This window comes from Lotus japonicus, chromosome 2, assembly GCF_012489685.1.
Source record: "Lotus japonicus ecotype B-129 chromosome 2, LjGifu_v1.2".
Taxonomy (NCBI): domain Eukaryota; kingdom Viridiplantae; phylum Streptophyta; class Magnoliopsida; order Fabales; family Fabaceae; genus Lotus; species Lotus japonicus.
Window position 1 is genome coordinate 58,968,296 of NC_080042.1, and position 20,644 is coordinate 58,988,939.

Sequence of the window (20,644 nt, forward strand, 5' to 3'; positions counted from 1 at the left end):
ATAGTAAATATTAATCTATTTCCAAATGAAAAATTAAAACCATCATTAAAAAAGTAGAGTTACATGATACAAATGGAAAGAGATTAAATTAAATGTTAAAGTATCATTATATTATTCTCCTTAACACCATCGTCTACACAAAATTGTCTGCATCCCCATACCAAATCTTTCTACTGCCTTTGAGATTTTTGGAGTAGGTTCACGATAGAAAATCTTATTCTCATAAGGAAAACAAAATTTCCTAGATGACCCTTTAGAAGGATAAGCAGTAGATAATTGTGTGCATTCTCATAACAAATCTTTCTAGTGTTTTTACGGTGAAATTTGGTCTTGTGTTTGAGGCATGAATCAATACCTTGGTTTATACAAATTTGACATGCTAAAAACACTATTTGTTGAGATTCTTACCTGATGGAATTAAGAAACTAACAAAGATAACCATTCAATAAAACAACTCCATAACACAAATGAAATACCACATACCTCATAAAATCTCACATAATTTTTATGTATATTTACTCAAAAAATGAGTAGAAAAACTATAAACAGTGTACTTAAATCATTTATGAAATGTTATTTTCTTATTATGTTTGACATTAAAGCATTTTCATGCTAAAATGTTCTTTCCCGTAGGAGTTTTTTGCCCTGTAATTTGAACAAAATAAAATAAAAATAGACTATATTGTTATGTAGAACATGTTTAACATGAAGTTACACAGTAAAATAGTGACATCTTATCAAAATTTATTTTTCTGTTAATTTTACATGAATTTTCATGTAAAATGTTCCTCCCCATGGAAACTCTTAATCCTATAGTTTAACTTAAACAAAAATACACTATATATGTATTAATGTTTTCTAATCTCAGCACAACACATTTTAATCATCAAACTATCATGCATTTATATTTATTTTCTTTTAAAACTTTCAAAAAGTTATGAAAAAAGCAATGACTTTATAATGATTTTTTTATTTACAATTCATAGGAATTAGATTTTCAACCTATGAGTTCACACAATCACTTTTTATCCGTGCGTTGCACGAAGAAGTTTTTCTTGTGCTTAAGACATGTTCAATATCATACTTTATCGATATTTTCAAATACTAAAAGACATACTTAATGAGAGATATATAATGCTACATAATGCATCCCTCTAATTTAATTTCCCTCTATTTATAGCTCATCTCGTCCTAGTACTAAGTAACTACTATTATAACATCTAACTAACCTCTCTGTGTGTCCATGGTAGCTCTGTGGACCCTCAGCACCAGATCAACTCCATTTTCCTGTAATTAACATTAAATAAAAATAAGATAAATTAAGAAAAATATAAGAAATAAACAACCTAAATCTCAATCAAATCTAAAATTTAAAAAGGTACTAATTAAAGACAGATAAAACTACCAAAATCTAGCAAATCACAATAAAAATTCATTAAATCATGAATTAAATAAAAATCCAAAAAATTAATAAAAATACAATAAAATTGAATTAATAATCTCAAAATAAATCAAAAATAAATAAAAGACCCAAGATAAAATCAAGAAATAAACAACATAAATCCTAATGAAATCTAAAATTTAAAAATGTACTGAGTAAAGATAGATAAAAACTACCAAAATCTAGCAAATCACAATAAAAACTCATAAAATCCTGAATTAAATAAAAATCTGAAAAATCAATAAAATACCATAAAAATGAATTAATAATCTAAAAATAAATAAAAAATAAAATAAAAGACCTACAGATAAAATCAAGAAATAAACAACATAAATCCTAATGAAATCTAAAATTTAAAAAAGCTATTGATTAAAGATAGATAAAAACTACCAAAATCTAGCAAATCACAATAAAAACTCATAAAATCCTGAATTAAATAAAATACGAAAAATCAATAAAATACCATAAAAATTAATTAATACTCTCAAAATAAATCTAAACTATCTTTCTGATGTACTGAAAAAAATAAATCTAAACTATATCTCAATGAGATAAGTCTAATAATAAACTATTCTGAAAATTTTAACAAAATTATAACAAGTTGACACGTGGAATTCTGTTCGATACTAATTAAAAATAGATAAAAACTACCAAAATCTAACAAATAACAATAAAAACAAAACAAAATCTTTAAAAAATATTTTTTTTATATATGCTTTTTTTCCACGGTTTTTATTTAAATGTACATATATGCTTTTTTAAAATATTTTTAATATCAAATGAGAATTAATCTGTGAGTGGCACCTCATCAAATTGGCATGAGAATTAATATGAGAGTGACACCTCATCAAATTGATCTTGAGAATTAATCTAGGAGTGACACCTCATCAAATTAGCCTGATGGAAGTTCTTCTTTTCTAATATATATCAATTGATTGATTACAATGTTCTCGTAGGATAGCTCAAGTGGTAGAGGCTGAGGAACATATGAGTTGGGTAGGGGGAGATCTACGGACCAATTCCTAGCAGGTGCAATTTATCTTTCCGATGTTAAAAAAAAAAATCATATTGCAATCACTAAATGATTCTTATTAATTTTTTTTCTTTAAATTACTCAGTAAAAATATACTTTTGTATGTTACTAGTGTGATAACCCGTGCGCTGCACGAAATTTTATGTTGTAATTTTTTAATTATAAATAAGTTATTCATGTATAAGTCAATCGTGTAAAAATATATGAAGAGAAAAATTAAATAAATAAATGAAATTGTGTTGTAAACATCAAACATTTTCAAAAACTTCCTTAAACACTACATTTACGGTACTGATCTATTGTTTGTCCGCATCATCAAGTATACAAAGTTTAAGACAATTTCTTGAGCATACTCTAGAGATAACTACATATAATTGACCATTAGTGAAGACGAGTCTCAGAAGGAAGAGCCAAACCTGAGATAGTGTTTGTCCTTGACTTTTATTTATGGTCACAGCAAAGCATACTGCAATTGAAAACTGTCTTCTTCTGAGTTTAATTGGAAATTTGGAATCAAAAGGAACCAAGTCCTTTCTTGAAACGTGCACTCTGTCATTAGCATTTTTCCCGTGATAACAGTTGCATTAATAAGACGTTCACCAAGTTCATCAACAATTAACCTAGTTCCATTGCATAAACCTGCTTGGTCAATATTTCTCAAAAGCATGATTAAGGTACGCACCAACTCTCAATAATAATTTGTGGTTACACATTCTAATCATATATATATATATATATATATATATATTAATCTTTTCTAGTCCTTGTACGATATAATTTTACTATCATATTTTCATGCTTTTATTTATTTTTACTTTCAAAATTATTAAACAAATTATGTAAAACGTATTAAAATTATATGACATTATGACTATTTATTTATCTATTAGTTTTAACATTAAAGTATATCTATGGAAAATGTTACAAAAACGAAAAGCAGACTATATATGCAATACATTTTAAATATGAAATTATATTGTAAATTATAGAAATTTGTTTTAATTTTTTTCTATTATTTCTTATAAGAAAATATTTTCATGTAAAATTTTCCTTGCCATGAGTTTTTAACCATGTAATTTAATCATCCGTAAATATAGACTATATATATGTATCAATGTTTTCTAAATTCATACTTTACCTATATTTACTCTTAAAATTATTTGAAAAATTATGAAAAATACTTTACCTATATGAATTTTTTTTTATGTTAGTTTTGTCATGAAAGTAATTTTATTTAAAAGGTATCTCCCCGTTGAAAATTTTGACCCTGAAATTTGTACAAAAATAAAACTACATGATATTGTCAATGTTAGATTAATGAATTCCTTTTCCTACTTTTAGTTCATGAAAGCTATATACTGATGTTTTTAGTTTCAGTTTTAGAATTCTTGAACTCATGTTAGTCCAAATTTATTACTTTTTCTACTATTATTTATTCTTATAGAGTTTGTTCTTCTTACTTCCTCTCCTCTCAGATTCTATAGTACAATGAAGGTTCTCATTTATAAAAGTGTTCCCCTATTGAATCTGTAACAAATATGATGGTAAAGTAGTTTAAGTTGATATTTTCAAAATTAATTTGAATTAATGTTATGATTATTCAATTTAATTTATTTTTCTGTTTCTCTCTTGTTCTAGTTCCTTTCTGCCCTACAGTACATTAGAACGAATAATAAGTTTCCTCAAGTCGTAAAATCCATGCATAAGCATGCAACATCTTTGCTCACCTTATCAGTTGCTCCAACAAAACAATTATCAACACCTACGACCCCGACCGATAACAGTGTAATGACTTAATGCAGTAATGAATTGTCCAATTTATCTAGACTCTAATAATCTTAGCATCATTCTCAATATAAATCAAATCCCTTTCATAGTTGATCTTCTCAAAACATTTAAAAAATTCTACAAAACAGCTGAAAAATGATGTACTGTAATAGAACAATGTAGTATAGGAAGAGTCCTAAAGAAAAGTCAAGAAAAGATAACAGGATGCAAGGTGGGTTTCATAAACAATCCACAGGTAGCCTGACTCAGAAAACACCTTAGTTGCACAAACTACTCATTGAACAAATTCCTAATTGTATTGACTAAGGATAGATAGAAATATATAGATTAGTTTAAATTAGTTCAAAATGAAATGCAATGCAACTCATACAACAATGTAATGCTAAAAAAAAAGTCTTCAAAAAGGCTCCACTATTGTTACAACTGCGCATAATGTGTCCCTGCACCACACTTTCCTTCTTAGCAGCTAATTAAAGGGTCAATTATAGACCAAATAAAGGCATTTGTTCCCAGCAACACGACCAACTCTTGCTTGCCATCTACCCTGTTGATGATGCCTGCAAAATTAAAAGACTGATGAGAATCATTCAGACATTAGAAGTCTTTGTGTTCAAATGATATAAATGAGAAAAACAACTAAGATATTTAGGCATATGATGACTTATCTTTCTTTCATCCATTTTACTAATCTATATATATAAGTAAAGCACACTTGAACCATTACATTAAATACATTAGTAAAGATTGCATGTATTATAATGCATTAAGTAATAACAAATTATCTTTATAATAAATATATTAAATAATAAAATTAAAAACTGAATAAAAAATTGTATTGTCGAAAGCTATTCAACTACCTAGATTAAATAATCACAAAAATATCTATATTAAATAATAATAGTGATAATTTTAAAAAATAACTTGAGTTGACAAATATTAAGAATTAAAATTAATTAGTTATAAATAATATTTATAATTAATTCATTTATATAAAATAGATTAATAAATATTTTTTATTAAATAATTATTGACAGTTAAAATTATCATAGAGTAATTTTCAATTTAGCTGCATATATGCTGATAAATGAATTAAATATATTAAAAACTAAGTTAATTAAATTATGAGATATATATTAATTATGTTATGTAAGTCATGCAAGTATCCATTGGTAGTATGTTTGATCATTTTTTCAATAAAGTTCTTTATCCTGTAAAAAAAATAGAATAATTTAATTAAATTTATATGTCAAAATAGTTTAATTTTAATTTTTTTGGTTAGTTATAATTTTGATTTAAAATATGTTTTCTAATAATATTTAATATGATTTTATAATCTCCTATGAGGTTTATCATTTTTGCACTCATCTACAATAGACTAAAAATGTAGTATGTAATGAAGTATTTAATAAAATTCCTAAATGAAATCATATTTGATATAGCTACAATATTTCTTCATTGATAAAAAATAACAACCATTCTTAACCAACTTTCACTTTTGCACATTATTAAACTACACGAGCTTAAGAATCTTTTTTAACTAAGTCCTTATAATTTATTTGCGTTAACCACATCTATCTTCTACTGAGGGAATCATGTTCTCCTCAAGTTTAGTGAAAGTTAAAGGTCTATCATAAAGTGCATTCCTTAAGGGCGGAATCTCAGGGATCTAAAGAGTTAATTTTAACCATTGTAATAGACATTCATTAGGTTTGACGATTTGGTTTTTCAAATTGTCTTATGGGTTTTATAATTTTTTACTTTCTATAAAACTATATAACATTTATCGAGTAAGATAAATTATTATCTTAATTCATAATTAAATTAAAAAATATATTCTCTTACAAACTACAGATTAACTAATTAAATACTCATTATGCAATAAATAATATAAATTTTATATGTGTCACTAAGAATATGTTTCGACATTAAACTTTCATTAGCACACTTCCCATAAAGTTTCAACTAAAAATCCTACTTTGATGGCCAAAACATGAAAGCAAGAGATAAATACCACTTTATAAAAGTCTATTTACTTTTATAGATGATTTTACACAAACACGGACTAACTTATTCAGCTCTAATTATATATTTTCATCATTTTACTTAACATTGAGAGTGCATTACTATTTAAACATATAATCACCAGATAAATTGAAGATAATTTTTATTAAAAAAACATAAAATATAAAATATGTGCTTTAATATACTAAAAAATTAATCCAAGAGGGGTAGCTCAGTTGGCAACGCAGACTGAGTGTGTGTGAAGAGCTCTCGGGTTCGATCCCCACACAATATACTCTAGGAGAGGGATGAGGAGCCTTAATTGTGACTAAATCTTAAATCTGTCGGTATATCCAAAGGGTGACCGGTACCAAATGTTTATTACAAAATAACTAAAAAAATTAGTGTACAATAATTTTTTTACTGAGCTTCATTAATGTAATTACATTATTGGACTGGGCGAGCCCCTAGAGGGGCGACGCCCAGGGTTCAGCCCGCCCAAGGGCGAGAGCCTGGCCTTAAGTTGGGCCTAAACTTCAGAGGCCCAATTGGCCCAATAGGTAGTGCCCAAGCTCTATAAATAGGAGGTAGATACCAATTGTAAGGGACTTTTGGCTCATTTTATAAAATAGCACATGAAATTCAGCACTCTCTCTCTAACTCTCTTTCTTTCTCTAGCACATTCTTCCACTCTCTAGGTACTATCCCTTCTTTCAATGTTCATTCCCAGAACATTTGGCGCCGTCTGTGGGGATCGATAAACTTTCTATTCCCATTCACGTGGACTGATTGTGCAAGAAGCGATCTCTAGTTACGATTCGGCGATTCTAAAGTTTTTCTTGGTTTGATTATGTGATCGGTGCTTGTTTTCCGATCGAGGTTGTGTCATTCCTGGTTTAGATGGAGACTCGACGCAGGAAGCAGCATCATTCGCCGGTGCGACGGCGAACCTCGCCGCCTCGGCGGCCTCAGCGAGTTGTCTTGGATTCTCCGATGCGAACAGCGGGAGTACAGGCTACACGCACTTCTTTGCCGCCTTCTCCTCCTCCATCACCACCACCTCCTCCATCGCCTTCTCTTCCTTCGCAGATCGGATCTCCGGAGCGCTCACCGGAGAACTCACCTACTCCAGAGCGACAACCGGCAGTGACGCAGGAGGAATGGCGCCATATGATGCGCAGCATTGGCGACATCCAGCAGCGGAATGAGCATTTACAAGCTCAGTTGGATTTCTACCGCCGCGAGCAACGAGATGATGGAGGCAGAGAAGCGGATTCTGTAGCTGAGTTTCGTCCGTTCTCGGAGGACGTTGAGAATGTGGCGATTCCAGATAATATGAAAACGTTGGTTCTGGATTCTTACAGCGGGGATTCTGATCCGAAGGATCATCTTCTGTATTTCAACACGAAGATGATGATAATCGCGGCATCAGATGCGGTGAAATGCAGGATGTTTCCATCGACTTTCAAATCGACGGCGATGGCATGGTTCACAACTTTGCCGCGCGGATCGATTTCGAATTTCAGAGACTTCTCATCCAAGTTTCTAGTGCAATTCTCCGCGAATAAGAATCAGCCGGTGATGATCAGTGATCTATACAACATTCGCCAACAAGAAGGAGAGTCACTGAAGGAGTACATGGCAAGGTACAGCGCTGCATCGGTCAAGGTAGAGGATGAGGAACCTCGAGCCTGTGCTCTAGCATTCAAGAATGGTTTGTTACCGGGAAGGTTGAACAGCAAGTTGACACGTAAGCCTGCACGTTCGATGGAAGAGATGCGTGCTCGCGCTAGCACTTATATTCTTGACGAGGAGGACGATGCTTTCAAAAGAAAGCGCGCGAAACTGGAAAAAGGCGACACGTCACCCAAGCGTGCGAAAAAAGATAAGGATGGCGAAGATAAGGGGGATGGCAAGCGGCAAAGAGAAGATAAAGGAAAGGCGGTATTGAAACCGACCAAGGCACAGTTGTATCCACGGCGCGATGATTATGAACAACGCCGGCCTTGGCAATCTAAGTCTCATCGCCAGCGGGAGGAGGCTGGCATGGTGATGAACACAGATTTAACGGAGATGCTCCGCGAGGCGAGGGACGCACATCTAGTGGATGAGCCAGAGGCCCCAAAGTATCAACCACGGGACGCCAATCCCAAGAAGTGGTGTGAATACCATCGGTCCATCGGGCATGACACGGACGACTGCTGGACTTTGCAGCGGGAGATTGATAAGTTGATTCGGGCGGGACACTTCAGGCGCGATGGGCGAGGAGAGGGGCGAGTGAACAAGCCCACGCCAATTGAGGAAACAAAGGCGCTAAAGTTTGGCTATCGCACTTTGAAGATTGGGACCATATTGACGGACGAGCAGGAGACGCGCCTGACAAAGTTGCTAGGCGAGAACTTAGATTTGTTTGCTTGGAGCTGCAAGGATATGCCCGGAATTGATCCAAACTTCATCTGCCATCGATTAGCATTGAATCCAAGTGTCAAGCCAGTTTCACAACTCAGGCGGCGCTTGGGCGGAGACAAGGGAAAAGCGGTTCAACAGGAAGTAGACAAGTTGCTGGCGGCAGAATTCATCAGGGAGGTGAAATATCCGACGTGGTTGGCGAACGTCGTGATGGTGAAGAAGGCGAATGGAAAATGGCGAATGTGCGTGGATTACACAGACTTAAACAAGGCATGCCCAAAGGATTCTTATCCCCTTCCCAGCATTGATGGTCTCGTTGATGGTGCCTCGGGCAACGAACTGCTTAGCTTGATGGATGCTTACTCTGGTTATCATCAAATCCGCATGCACCCAGCAGACAAGGACAAAACGGCTTTCATGACCGCCAGAGTCAACTATTGCTATCGCACCATGCCGTTTGGATTAAAGAATGCTGGGGCGACCTACCAAAGATTGATGGATAGGGTTTTTGCTGGGCAGGTTGGGAGAAACATGGAAGTTTATGTTGATGATATGATCGTTAAATCAGCGCGTGGCTTGGACTATCATCAAGATCTGGAAGAAGCATTTGGCGAGATAAGGAAGCACAATATGCGCCTCAACCCGGAGAAATGCTCTTTTGGTGTTCAGGGCGGCAAGTTTTTAGGCTTCATGATCACGTCCAGAGGAATAGAGATAAACCCAGACAAATGCAAGGCGATTCAGCAGATGAAAAGCCCCTCTAATGTGAAAGAGGTCCAACGTTTAACAGGGCGAATAGCAGCTTTATCTCGATTTCTTCCTAAGTCTGGTGATAGATCCTTCCCTTTTTTCAAGTGTCTTCGAAAAAATGTTGCATTTGAGTGGACGGCGGAGTGTGAAGAAGCTTTTGTTCGCCTCAAGGAACTCCTGTCATCACCGCCAATCTTGTCAAAACCAATGCAGGGACACCCGCTGCACTTGTATTTTGCTGTGAGTGATAGTGCTCTGAGTTCTGTGATACTGTAGGAAATAGATGGCGAGCAGCGAATTGTTTATTTTGTTAGCCACACACTCCAGGGCGCAGAGATCAGATACCAGAAAATTGAGAAGGCGGCACTGGCGGTCCTTGTCACCGCCCGGCGGTTGAGACCTTATTTTCAGAGCTTTCCAGTGAAGGTGCGGACGGATTTGCCTCTGAGACAAGTGTTACAAAAGCCGGATTTGTCAGGTAGATTGGTCGCCTGGTCGGTTGAATTATCTGAATATGGGTTGCAATATGATAAGCGAGGCACAGTTAGCGCACAGTCACTGGCTGATTTTGTGGTGGAGTTGACCCCAGACCTGGTTGAAAGAGTGGACACCAAGTGGACTCTCTTTGTAGATGGATCCTCCAATAGCAGTGGCAGTGGCGCGGGAGTAACGTTGGAAGGACCAGGAGATCTAGTGTTGGAGCAATCGCTGAAATTCGAGTTCAAGGCAACAAACAACCAGGCAGAATATGAAGCTCTCATCGCCAGATTGAAGTTGGCGCTTGAAATAAAGATCGAAAGGTTGTTGATAAGAACGGACTCGCAGTTGGTAGAGAGTCAGGTGAAGGGAACTTTCCAGGTCAAGGACCCCAATCTGATCAAATACCTTGAGCGAGTGCGATATTTGATGACACTTTTTCAAGAAGTTGTGGTAGAGTATGTTCCTCGAGCAAAAAATCAGCGGGCGGACGCGTTGGCCAAATTGGCGAGCACACGGAAACCCAGCAACAACAAAAGTGTGATCCAAGAAACGCTAGCGTGCCCCAGCATTGAAGGCGAGCTCATGGCATGTGTGAACAGAGGGGCGACGTGGATGGGGCCCATATTATCTATCTTGGCGGGGGACCCGACGGAAGTGGAGCAATGCACGAAGGAGCAACGGCGAGAGGCGAGCCACTATACTCTCATCGACGGACATTTGTATCGCCGTGGTTTTTCGACGCCGCTGTTAAAATGTGTACCGCCAGAGAAATATGAGGCGATAATGTCTGGGGTGCATGAAGGAGTATGTGCAAGCCACATCGGGGGGAGGTCTTTGGCCTGCAAGGTGTTAAGGGTGGGCTTCTACTGGCCCACCCTCAGGAAGGATTGCATGGACTTTGTGAAGCGGTGTAAAAAATGTCAAGTGTTTGCGGATTTGTCCAAGGCACCGCCAAAAGAGCTGGTAACGATGAGCGCCCCATGGCCTTTCGCCATGTGGGGCGTGGATTTGGTAGGACCATTTCCGACCGCCAGGTCGCAGATGAAGTTTATATTAGTAGCGGTGGACTACTTTACTAAATGGATTGAAGCTGAGCCCCTGGCCAAAATAACCTCTGCAAAAATAGTCAACTTTTACTGGAAGCGTATTGTTTGCAGGTTCGGGATCCCAAGGGCGATCGTATCCGACAACGGGACCCAGTTTTCAAGCAACCAAACAAGGGAATTTTGCAAGGAAATGGGCATACAGATGAGGTTCGCCTCTGTGGATCATCCGCAAACGAACGGTCAAGTGGAATCTGCAAACAGGGTGATTCTGCGCGGATTAAGGCGACGGCTTGAGGAAGCTAAGGGAGCCTGGCTGGATGAACTCTCTGTGGTACTCTGGTCGTACAACACCACTGAGCAATCTACTACAAGAGAAACTCCCTTTAGAATGACCTATGGGGTAGATGCTATGTTGCTGGTGGAAATTGACAATTTCATATGGCGGACTCAGCCGGATTTTGAAGGGGAGAATCAAGCCAACATGGCGATGGAGCTGGATCTTTTGTCTGAAACGCGCGACGAGGCGCACATTCGAGAAACGGCGATGAAGCAGCGCGTGGCCGCCAAGTACAATAGCAGGGTTCGCCCCCGGGATATGCAAGTTGGCGATCTGGTCCTCAAGTGGCAATCAGGAACCTCAGGAAACAAGCTGACTCCGAACTGGGAAGGTCCCTACCGCATTGTCAAAGTTTTTGGTACAGGGGCCTATCACTTAGAAGAGCTTGATGGAAGGCGACTACCCAGGTCGTTCAACGGTTTGAGCCTGCGCTATTATTACAATTGATCGTGGGCGAGAAAGCTGGAAAGACGAGGGGCTCCAAGGAAGAACTTCTGATGAACAAAGTGAATTCGCCAAAGTTAGATATCTTTAATTTTTCTAAAAATATCTCCAAACTCTCCAATGTATTGCCATAACAAAAGCGTGCTCTTTTTCTCCGAAAGGAGTTTTTTAACGAGGCGCTCCATCAATAAAACGAAAATTCATGAAATTCATGTCCAAAGATTCCAGGGATTCCCTGACGATCGGAATTGCTGATCGATATAAAGAATTACGGCGATCACTAGGTGGGACAAGCTTGATCCCCAAAGGGGCTTGCTGGAACCCTGAAGGTGGCGGCGATTCCACAAATGGCCTTTGACGCCTGGGAATCTCCCCCCGGAAAGTCTGATGTGATCGCCGGTCCCGTAAACGATGTGCTGGGTAAGTCTCGCCAGAATACGACGAGCGCCATTAACTAGGCAAAAGTCTTGGGACCCCCAAATGGCCATTGGGACCCAAGCATTGTAAGCCCCGAGCGGGCAAAGCCCCGGGCGAAGCCCTCAAGAATGGAGGTCATTTATCCCTTTGTGGAAAATGTTTAAAGTCTTGACGGAGAAATGCCAAGCAACAAGCCCTAGTTAAAATTAATGCACGAAATCGTTAGGCGTAATTCAATCACATGACGCGTGAAAAATAGCGCAAGATATAAGGTCGGCGAATGAATAAGGTGGAAGGCGAGTGCTTGGTCACTCAGGATGTTGAGTATTTTATTACTCCGGTGCGTCGGGGCGTTTAACTATGAAATTCATTCTTAAATTTTTTAACAATAAGAATGCGGCAATTTGCGAAGGGGCGGCAAAAGGATTTACGGCGAGAGCAATCATTCAACAATCGCCTAAACCTAACAATCATTCAATGAGAATAACAGGAAAGTGCATTACAAAGGGCGGTAAAGGCTAGGTAAAAATTAAAATTACACTATTCATTTTTTCTTTCTTCTTCTCCTGTTTCTTCTTCTTCTTCTCCAGTTGTGGTCCAGAGGTGTTGGTCAATCAAAGGAGGATCATCAGGACCAACCAGTCCTTCAGCAGTGATTTCTTTCATTATTCCCATGGCGCTAAAGTCAAAGTTAGGGAACAAGTGTTGAGCCTGGTCCTTGGCGAGGTAAAAGCCGCGCTCACGATTGTCATAGGCAATGTCAGCGGCTTGCTCCCTCGCCTCAGCGGCTTTGGCTCTCTCCACCGCCAGCTCGCCCTCTAGCTCTTTGATCTTCGCAAGATGGGAAGTAATTTCAGCATCTTTCGCGGCGAGGGCTGCCCAATGAGCCTCGTCCGCCTTCTTGATCTCTTCAGAGGTAGCTCGCATCACCGCCTCCAGATCCGCCTTCGCCAAAGCCAAAGACTCAGCAGACTTTTTCTCCTGCTCCGCCAACGCCTTTTTCGCTGAATCCAGTTCAACGTGCAACACTTCGAGCTCTGACTCCTTAGCAGCCAGCGCCTCGCTTTTGGCGGCCAGGTCCTTCTCAGCTTGGTCTTTTTCCTTTTTGCAAGCTTGGAGACTTGCATCGAGGCCATCCGCTTCTTCCCTCATCAGCTTCAGATGATCCTCCAGTTCGCCGATTTTAATTCCCGCCGTACCAATCAACTTGTCGGCCTGTACTTTTTCTTTGCCCGCTTGGTCCAACAGTTTATCGAAGCGCTTCTTCCAAGCGGCGGCGTCCTCTTGGTGCTTGGCATTCTCAGCCCTCAACCGTTCAGTTTCAGCAGCGGCGGCGTTGAAATTGTCAAACGCGTGGGCAAAGATGCACCCAGCGCGTAGAAGACAAGCAAGGGTCTCCTCCTTGGTCTCATTAATACCCCGGCTCAAAACTTCTTTTCTATGGCGTCACGGTTGAGGCCGGTAAGTAAGAACTCTGAAGGTTCAATGGCGTTGGGAAGCATATTGTAGTAGCTAGAAGAGCCGCCCTCGTTGCCAGGAGCTTGCTCGATCCGGGCTGCTTCAAAGGTAGTGGCGGCATCAGGAGAGGGTCTTTCTTCTTGATGAGGCGGGGGAGACATGGAACGCTCATCATTCGTTGGAGGCGGGCTAGGAAGTGCGACTTGGCGAGGGGGAGACTTGGGGGTTTCTTTTTCTTTTTCTCTTTCTTTCTCCCCGGCGGGAGCATTGGAAGACGCGGCAGCGGTTGTGGCGTTGATGGCGGCAAGCTTCTCAACAGCTGAGGGTTGAGAAGTGTTGGTGGTTGTGCCAGCAGTTGATGACTGGTCAGCAGTTGCGGTCGTGGCGCCTACAGTAGTGGACTTGGCGGCGGCAACGGTGACTGTATCACCGGTAGCGGAATTGGGAGCTGTGACAGTGGCAGACTCGGCGGCCGTGGCGGCGGAAGCTTTGGCGGAGACTTTGGCAACATTCTTGCCTTTGGACACAGCGGCAGTGGTGGCTTGAGCGCCGGGGTTGGAGGAGCCGGCGACTGCAGATCCCGGGGCGACAGAGGAAACTTTAACTAATTTCCTCCTCTTGGGGGCTTGGGCGCCCTCGGTTTGGTTCTCAGCACCGCCCCGTTTTTTCCCATCGCCCTCAGTGTTGAACTTTGGAGAGAAACGGGCCATTTTCCTCTCGCGGGCTTTCAGGAGCTCGACGTTGGTGAAGTTCATATCTTCTGCAACAATAAATGAAAAAAAAAGGTCAGTAGCAACATAAGGGGTAAGAAAGAAAATGACGATGAAAAAACGAAAGGGAAATAGCGATGATAAAAACGAACTATAAGTGACCTAAGTATTTGGGTGTCCTTGAGAGGCGAGCGCCCTTAAGGACTGTTGCGCAGTCGAGAATAGGAAGCATGGCGAGGAGATTCAAAAAGGCTTTGTCGTTAACAGACAAAGATTCTTCTGAAGGGTCGGTAATCCCATTGGGCTTCTCCATCCAGTAGAAGGGAAAAAGGGCAGTCCCGTCCCTAAGGGTAAAGGCCTCAGGATAGGCGGGGTGAACCGCCACGCGAAAGTATCTCCGGGCGAAGGAGGACTTTGCGTTACTCTTGTGAGGGTTCAAGCACTTACGACCGACTCGGGCCTTTAAAGAGATCCATCCTTTATTTTTGATGGACTTGGAGTCAACATCGTAAAGGTAGAAGAAGCTGGTGGGAGACGGGGCGGTGCCAACAGCGGCGCACAAGATTTCAAAGCACCGGATGAAGGCCCAGGCGTTGGGGTGGAGTTAACAAGGAGCCACGTTGATATCACGAAGAACGGCTTGAACGAAGGGCGAAAAAGGAAGCCTGACTCCAAGCTCGCCAAACACATACTCATATGCAAAGAAAAAATGGGATCTCTTCACATCGCCGTCGATCTTATGAAGCCAGGGGCGGTCCTCAGCGCTGCAGGGCCAAATCCTGAGTTTGGCGTTTATTTCATCATCCACAGACAAACCGCCAAGGTTACTCACGAATTCCACGATAAGTTCCCTATTCTGGAAAACGGAGGGTTGGTCTATAGCTTCATGAGAGGGTGCTCTCTGGACTGGCAGGGGCAAGGTCGCGAAAGTTCTCAATCGGTAGGGGGAATCTCCGGGACCTCTAAACGGAGGCCGCCGACGGCGGTAGAGTCAGGGTCGCTCTCAGAAGAAGAGGTGTGACTAGGGGAGTTAGGGTTGGAAGCCATCTTTGATAGTTAAATGAGGAAAAGAAAAAGACGAGTAGAGATAAGATGCAGAGATAAGGGAACGAGGACTCACCGGGTAAGGATGTGAAGAGTGGGTAGCAGAAGGGGTGAAAAACGACAGCACCAGAGCGGAAGTTGGAAGAGAGAGCTTGGTAAGCGATAAGAGAAGTAAAGAGAGGTCTCGGAAAGGGATGATTGTAGGGAAGAAGGGTTTTTATAGGCAAAGGGGGGAAGTTGGAAGGGTGACGCGTGTCGGACGCGTGTGGAAGGTTGGAAGTCATTATGGCTTTTGGGAAGTGGGACTCGTGTGATGAGGAGTTACTGCGCATGATTGGACAGTTATGAAGAGTGAGGTGACGGTTGCGGAGAAAGGGGGAAACTGACGTAACTGACGTATCACATGGAGCGGTTAGAGATTTGAAAGGTTTTTGAAACAAGGGAAAGCGCGAAAGGCCTCGCCACCATGAAGACTAAATGCCATCGCCTAACAAATGGTGTCGCCAATGAAGTTTAGCCGCCCGCCATGGGCATCGCCAGCCAACACTTGGATGATCAGTACATGACTAACACCTGTCACCTAGCTCGCCGACGAAGGACGCTCGCCTACTCCAACTAATCGTCAGTACAAAGCGATCGTTCCCGCCGCCTGTGGACTTGTGGACTTGCCGGTTTGGGTTGCTCGCCAAGACCAGTGGACTGGGCTACTAAAGATGCTTGTTTCCTTTCGCTTACACCATGTTGGCGACGTAGTTTTCTTCTTTCTTTTTCTCAAGCCATGTCGGCAGCTTGGATTCCAGCGCACCATAGGATGCATATAAAAACATTTAAAAGACACACTTAGCTCTCATACTTCGAGCTCGGTGTCTTGTGGACTAGTGGACTGGGCGAGCCCCTAGAGAGGCGATGCCCAGGGTTCAGCCCGCCCAAGGGCGAGAGCCTGGCCTTAAGTTGGGCCTCAACTTCAGAGGCCCAATTGGCCCAATAGGTAGTGCCCAAGCTCTATAAATAGGAGGTAGATACCAATTGTAAGGGACTTTTGGCTCATTTTATAAAATAGCACATGAAATTCAGCACTCTCTCTCTCACTCTCTTTCTTTCTCTAGCACATTCTTCCACTCTCTACGTACTATCCCTTCTTTCAATGTTCATTCCCAGAACAATTATATATGTTTATCATATTCTTAATAACCTACTATTCAATAATTTGTCATATTACATATAATATTTTAACAAATAATAAACACAATAACTTAAAAACAAACCCGTGCAACGCACGGGTTTCATTTCTAGTAGCTAGTAAGACTGGCTTGAATCATTTAGACATTTATGTAGTGACATCAAACATTGGATAAGTATAAATGGGAAATGCGACTAAAATAATGAAAAGTATGATGTCTTATCTTTCTTTCATTTATAGAAGGAAATAAAGGTGTGCAGTAACAAACTACCTTGAATATACATTTCATTTCTCTCAATTACCAAGGGCTTTGCATTCAATTCACTTTGAATGTAAATCTTCTTAATGTGCTAACTTTAGGACTATTTAACCACCAAGTGAATTGAACAACATAATTTCTGTATAGAATAAAAAAATCAAGATCAAAGGGTGGAAAAATAGAAAGGGGAGCAGAGTAGGGTGGAAAGCATCAAGATCAAATCTACCTCACATTTTTAACTACATAAATATCAAATAGCATTTTTGTCTTGAGTAAAACCAAAATAAGACTCACATAAGCAAAAGTTTCAATACATTAATTCCTCATTGATGGAGTGGTCTAAGCTAGTACACCAAAAAATGAAAATAATGATGCAAAGAATCTAGTCATATAAGTTATACACTTATACATGATAGTCAAAGAGCTTGTTAGCCAATGACACTATAAACGACTCCAAAAGATGTCATCCGTCAAGATCTTCCCACAACAAAATCACCCTAGCAACATAAACCTTTCATAAAAACAATTAAACGAACTCCAGAAAATAATTCTCTACTTAATTAAAATGAACTCCATCTTTTAGAATCAAGGCAAAACAATTTTTTTAACAAAATTCCCTCCTAGCATCCTGTTATTTCAAACAAAATTTATAACGAAGAAAAATAAACTGTTTGAAAATTAAAGTTTTTTACCAAAGACTTTCTAATACAAAGATGAATTTGTCCTTCCTAATATGAAAAGAACATAATTAGGTTGTAATTTTTTTTAGAGGAAATGTATAAATAAAAAAGAAATAGAAAGCCTATGAAACTGGAATACACATATTATACTGAAAAGTTGGCAGTGACCAGAACAAATAGAGAGAGCAGAATTTCTCCATTGCAGATAATCAAACAGCTGACATACCATAAGCCAGATCAGTAAGCCACTGCCTTGCTAGAATTCATCTTTCACAATATCCCTTTCTTTTCGATCATATGAACAATAGTCTCATCGTGTCCCTAACGTCATCAAATCCAATTGCCTGAAACATAACACCACTAACCATAAAAGCAATGCCCAATAATAAGTCAAAAGTATATAAAATACCCAACAATACCACAACGTGCAGATATCAATTGTGGTAAAAAAACGTGATTGAAAGGTTTGTTTCTTTAATGTATTTACTTATCAGTTAAGTAATTACTTTTTTTAAAAAATTAAATATTATTTCGAAAATCAGGGAACCAGCACAAATTTAACAACTTTGTAAATGGATCATCCTAAATTGTGGATTGACTATCATTTTGAATTCAAAATTAAAGTGGGAACTCATGTCTTCTACAAAGAGATTTGTTAAAGCAGTAGCAAATTAATAAGCATAAAACACTTTAGGTAGTTGCTATCATGTGAGTTCATGAACAATACTGCACAAATGGGTTTCTTTGCTGACCCATTGTTAATCTGGGCTTTGTTTTGCATTGTATCCAGTTTCTCTATTGTTTGATTCTTTCTTTCCTTCTTTTTTTTTTCTCTCTCTCTCTTGTATTAGGGTTGGGTACCCCTTGTACCTCATTTTAATACAATCTTTTGGCTCACCAAAAAAAAATCAAGTTGAGTATGTCAGATTCAACGATTCACATAATAACAGATTCAATTTTGGTCTTATGTGCAGTGAATATTTAATTTTGTATTCAAATTTTGAATTCAATTTTGAATTGCAAGTCACACATATATATCCTAATTAGCAAAACAGATTTATATCGTGGAAAACTAATTTGGAATTTGAAAAATTATTACCTAATTTGAAGAGAAATTTACAGGATTCCATCTTTGCCACTTTCAATCAGCTCCAAAATTAGGGGGAAATATATGTGCTTGAAGAATTACGGTTAAGGGTGATAGCAACATCGATCGATGAAACGGTGAACACATCTTGCGGCTGAAATGGCAAGCTTATGCAGATAAGCGTGACGTATATGTTGGCTGATCAGAATACAATTCGCACAACAGATATTAAGTCTCGGAATTTACTTGTTGAATTTGAAGAGAAATTTAAGGGACAAATTACCTAATTTGAAGAGAAATTGAAGGGATCTCAAATAATGGCTTCATTCCCCAACCTCTATTGCTGCAAAAGTTTATGGCACAGTGAGACTGAATAACATGAATGACACTTGAAAATTAGGAAACTCAAAACACTAAATCATGATGAAGACAAAAAAACCCTAAATCAATTAAGCCCAATCCAAGATGAAGATACCTGCAGCTTGAAAGTGGAAATGAAAAGGTGGGCAGCTAGTAAGGACGTTGAGAGGATCACTGGATGTAAACGCGGAACAGAGGCACAGTCTCGGTGAGAAACCACATATCAAGGGTTTGTAGAACAGAAACCCTAAATTTGCACCAAAGATGACTTTACTTGAGTCGATGAGGCCACGAGAAACTGAATTGCGAACTGCTCATAACCAAATTGGAGAAGATGAAACAGGAAGAAAGGGGGGTCGACAGGACCAACATTTGAAAAGGTCGCAAGAGACATGAATTAAAAGAGATGGAGAGCTTAGGGACGAAATCACAAAATAACAAAAAAAAAATGAATCGTGTCATGAATAACAGAAACCCTAAATCAAGTCAAGAAGAACAAAATCCCTAAATTAAGTTATGAAAAAAAAATCCCTAAATCAAGTCTTCATACCTGATTGTCTATGATTGCTCTGAGAAGATCACGACCTGCCCATGTTGAAAGAAGGGAACAGTATGAATGCCTTCGAAAAAACGGGATGAAGAAGAAATCGGGATGAAGCGGAGGAGAATGGTTAGATGATGAGGATTAAGGTTGAGACATGGAGAAAACACATAGCAGTGAAAGGATTTGAGAGAGAGAAATGGAGTTGAGAGAGAGAGAAATCACAGTGTGTGAAAAAAATGCCAGATTAAACGTGAAAGTTTAAACATGATGCCAATTTTAAATTTCAAAATGTATGAATTGAATGAATTAAATTTTGAGATAATTTATTTATTGATTTATTGAGTCAATAATTTAGACCAACGAGAAGTCATTAATTGTGGACCAATCAGAAAAAGACATTTGGAAATTCATTTTAACCACCAATCAAATTGTTTGATTTATGTATTTACTTATTTATTGTTTAATGTTGTAATTAATGTCGACCAATCAAAAATTAAGGATTTGGACCAATGAGAAATAGACATGTGGAAATTCAATGAAAACACCCAATAAAAACATGACATGTGGAAATTAGAAAGCATTATGGTTCACTTTGGTGGATGGGCTTTATATATTACTAGTGCAATAACCCGTGCGTTGCACGGAATTTTATTTTAAAATTTTTTAATAAATAAATTAGTGTTCATATATATATATACTTGTAATTTGTAATTTTTAAATTATAAATAAGTCAATCGTGTATGAGTCGATCGTGTAATAATATATGAAGAGAAAAAATGAAAAAAATAAATGAAATTGTGTTGTATACATCAAACATTTCCAAAAATTCCTTAAACGCTACATTTAAAGTACTGATATGTTGTTTGTCCGACTCATCCAGTATACAAAGTTTAAGACGATTTCTTGAGCGTACTCTAGAGAGAGCTACATATATCTGACCATGAGTGAAGACGGGTCTCGGAAGGAAGAGTCCAATCTGAGATAGTGTTTATGCTTGATTTTTGTTTACGGTCCTCACAAAGCATACTGCAATCGAAAATGATATGCGTCTTATGAGAAATATACCAGAAAGTATTTCCATGGAAAAATATTTTTCCCCGTGAAAGTTTTTACCCTGTAATTTGTAACAAATGAAAGTAGATTATAATTTTATATTTCTCATGTTATGTTTTTTTT

General features: G+C 38.7%; 1 long non-coding RNA gene across 4 annotated transcripts; it reads right to left on the reverse strand.

Annotated features, from left to right (window-relative positions):
• Window positions 1–14,345: 14,345 nt before the first annotated feature.
• LOC130738558 (uncharacterized) lies at window positions 14,346–19,714 on the reverse strand. Of its 4 annotated transcripts, none has more exons than XR_009019453.1 (6): window positions 19,475–19,714; window positions 19,040–19,234; window positions 18,848–18,907; window positions 18,577–18,762; window positions 17,704–17,821; window positions 14,346–14,364 (listed from the first exon to the last, which is right to left on the reverse strand). It is a non-coding gene; the product is annotated as an uncharacterized LOC130738558 (long non-coding RNA). The 4 variants fall into 4 exon arrangements; XR_009019452.1 differs by lacking the exon at window positions 14,346–14,364 and adding an exon at window positions 17,093–17,294; XR_009019450.1 differs by lacking the exon at window positions 14,346–14,364 and adding an exon at window positions 17,093–17,308.
• Window positions 19,715–20,644: the final 930 nt, after the last annotated feature.